Source organism: Colobus angolensis, unplaced genomic scaffold, assembly GCF_000951035.1.
Source record: "Colobus angolensis palliatus isolate OR3802 unplaced genomic scaffold, Cang.pa_1.0 Scaffold86, whole genome shotgun sequence".
Taxonomy (NCBI): domain Eukaryota; kingdom Metazoa; phylum Chordata; class Mammalia; order Primates; family Cercopithecidae; genus Colobus; species Colobus angolensis.
Genome location: NW_012122487.1, coordinates 1 through 3978, shown reverse-complemented (window position 1 = coordinate 3978; position 3978 = coordinate 1).

Below are 3978 nucleotides of genomic sequence, written 5' to 3'. Positions count from 1 at the left end.
AATAATAAAAAATAAAATAAATACATAAATAAAAAGAAATACATAAAAAAAAGTATTTGGATAACTTTAAACTGGCTCGATTCATTCTTTATGAGCATTGGACCCAGTCTCTGCTGCTTTCTGAAAATTACGGGCAGCTCAAAAAGGTGATGCGATCTATAGAAGTTAAAGAGGTAAACGTTGCATTGTTTATATTCTAGAGGCTTGTTTTTCTCCAGCACGATCTGAAATTATTTAAGCTTTTTTTTGCAAAACACTGAATGACATAAGGGATTTAGATAAGAACATGACCCAAAAGCCAAAGATAGCCAGAGTTTTCAAATATATGTCAAGATATTTCAGATCAGAACAAACATGTACCAAAAACGAGTTCATTTCATTATTTTTCTTAACTAAGAATCTGAGAACGTTTGCTTTATTGCAAGGCAGGGGAGTTTTTTGTTGTTTTTTGTTTTTTGCCATGCAGTTTTCACAGGGTTTTGAAAATTTTTGTCAGCTGTGCTTTTTAATTTGAATAGAAAGCTTTACTCACACACTATATACGTGTGTGTGTATATATATATCATATATATACATTTATATTATCATAAATTTTATATATACCAAAAATATATAATATAAATTTACTTTGAAATAAAGTAAAATTACAGATGTTAAAAGATAACAATAGACAAACATTTGACAGAGTAGAGATAAACAGCAAATTAACAAATAAGAAGAGGATATGGAGGGATTCACTAAGAATGCACTGGAAAAGCAAAATATTTATATATATTATATATTTTTCCCTTTGTGTTTAGCTTCTGTCATTCAAATATGGTTGACCATCTGGCTGTCAGGTTTTATAAGGTTATGGTGAGAGAGCTAAATCCCAATTGTTTTTGTCACTGATACGTCAAATGTAGAGTTACGTGACTAGTGAGATATGGCTCCTTTGGTGAGATGAGTACTGCTGCAGACGTTTCACATGCTGTAGAGCCAAGGTTAAGAAAAAGAAAAAGATACATATCAGCTTTATTATCAAACACAGCTCTTACGATCCAAAGGGGACAGAGGACACTACATGAACATGACGCAACCCTGTTGTGCCATCCTTTCTGTATGGAGTGAGGTGCCTAATTAAGGCAGTAGGCATCAGTCCAGGTGCAAAGAGGTAGTTAAGCAGAGAAAATGCACATGTTTGCCATCCAAGTCCTTGCCCTTACTCTAAGTGTTCAAAGACAAAGTGCTGAAGCTCAGTCTTTTCAGATTCCCACAAGTTTTTCCTTCATCCTCCTTTACGAGCCCAGGCCCACACAGGGCTGCTTATAACCAGACTCCAGCTGCTCCTTAGAAGGTGAGCCACTGCTGCCCTGGGTTCTCATTGTCTTTATAATTAGGTTGATGCCCAAAATATTTGAGGGCAATGTCTCTCCAAATGCCTTACTTTCCAGGATGCTTGGAGAATTCTACTCCTTTTGTTTTTTTTTTAAATTACATTTCTTACTATTTTCTCTCAGTGGGAACACCCTCAGGTTTCCTAATAAATAAAAGCCTGCCAGTGCCAGCAATTACTACAGCAGGTTGCATGAAGAGCAAAGGGAAGGGCTGGTTTGATGAGGAGCTGAGGTGTTAAACACTTGCAAAGAAATGTAATTCTGGCACCTTAGTACGAGAATCTGAAGTTTTTGAAAACAAAAATAGTGACAATGGTTCCCCTCCAGTCCAGCTGCTTATTATATAATGCCTGCTTATTAAAGCAAAGGCATGAAGATACACAGATATATGCATAATTACAAACACATACAGATTCATGCAAAATCACTACCATCACCACCACCAAACAACACCTGTGCCTTCATTCTGAATAATCAGAACAGCTTTATAAAATAAAGACCAATAAATTACTCACCCTGTATACCTCTTGATATAGTCTGTGTCCCTACCCAAATCTCATCTTGAGTTGTAGTTCCCATAATCCCCACACGTAGTAAGAGGGACCTGGTGGGAGGTAATTGAATCATGGGACTGGTTACCTCCATGCTGTTCTCATGATAGTGAGTTCTTACGAGATCTGATGGTTTTATTAGGGGCTTTCCCCTTTGCTTGGCACTTGTCTCTCCTGCTGCTACGTGAAGAAGGATGTATTTGTTTCCCCATCTGCCATGATTGTAAGTTTCCTGAGGCCTCCCCAGCCCTGCAGAACTGTGAGTCAATAAAACTTCTTTCCTTTATAAATTACCCAGTCTCAGACAGTTCTTCATGAGAGCATTAGAACAGACTAATACACCTCTGAATCCAATTTAGATGTATAGTTCAAACACTACAACCCAATCCTCTATGTTTAATTATCTTTTAATCTTGCCTTGCAGAAGAATTTCCTGGCATTTTTTTTAAACTGTGGTGAGATAATTTAAGGATGAAAATTAATTTGGGTTTTGCTTGGAGTTTTGACTGGCTTATAGAATTCACAGATTACCTAACATTCATAAAAGATGTCTTTTGAGAGAACACACTAGCACTGGAACGGCCTTGAAGGTGAGTTAAGTACCAAAAGGCTGCTTTTATGTAAGTGAGTGTCCTTTCACTGCCACTCACCAGAGTCTCCGCTCTTCCAAACTCCTAGTTTGCGATTTTCATTGGTTTTCTAATAATACAACTCAGGCCATTAGATACAGTCTCAGTGTTCACTATTTATAACTGCTGAGTACGTGCTACTTAACCCTGACATTGCCATAAGTCTTCATTGAGCAGCAGTCTTTTCAGAAACCAGCACTTAAATCTTCCAGGCTGCTTCAATACTTGGCACCATTGCTAAAAATGTCAATGATGATGACAGTCAGTGTTTATTGTAGTTAGAGCACAACAAACACATTTCAATTGGCTATTAAAAATATACATATATCACTGATTTTCCTGAAGCCCTGGATGATGTCCAGCTGAGATTTTCTGCATATGGATATTCATTTTGTTACTTTTTAAAGTCCATTTTTCTTTCTCACCATGCCATTATAAATGGTAATGTCAGCCATAGCAGTGGAAACAAGAACAGCAGCAATAATACCTACTATTTACTGTGTATCTACTATGTACCGGACACTAGATACTTTTGCTTACTTCAGTTGCCCATTACAACAGTATCATAATCAATATTAGTATTATTTTAATATAATAAGGTGGAATTTTGTATATTTATTGTGACCCTTCATATAAATTCATTAATAACTTATTATTTTGTGTTAAAATTATTTTCCTGGCATCCTTCTTCCTCCTTTCACCCTTCCTTTTTTTTGGATTGAGAAAGTCTTCTAGAATCTCGTGTATCCTTCTGCTGATTTGAAGCCTACCAATTGATTTCTACTTTGTGTTTTCCTTACTTTTAAAGATAGATATTTAACTCTAATTTTGAGAACAGTCTATAATTATCAGTATTTCTAACTTTCTTCTGACCATTTTACACAATATTTCAGATTTTATGCATTAATTACTGCCTCAGCCTCTCCAGTCTTACCATAATTATTTCATTTTAGTTTCATTCTTTTATTTAATATGCAAACTATATTACTTGTTTTGTAGTGACTATTTTATTAATTTTTCTGGTCACTATTATAACTAGTTTTCTATACCTTCCTGCTTTGTCTTTTTTTCTTTCTAAAATGCATCTTTTTTTTTTTTTTTTGAGTTTCAATAGGCAGTAAGATTTATCAGGCTCTATTTGGCCTCTACTCTTCAAGGTTTATTTGCTTGTGCATAAACTTCTGGTAGTTATTTTCACTTTGTGTTTTAAGAATATTTTTCATTGTCTCTTTGCCTCAATAGTGAGTGGTTAAGAAGTATACTATCAGCCCATGTTCTTTTAATCCATCTTTTTGCACTAGTAACTTTTGAAACATTTTCTCTAATTGTGAAGCTCTTCAACTGCATTGAAATCTATGTACAGTGTGTATTTATTTTTATTTTCCTGTTTAGTACTTGGAGTGCTTTTTTTTTTTTTTTTTT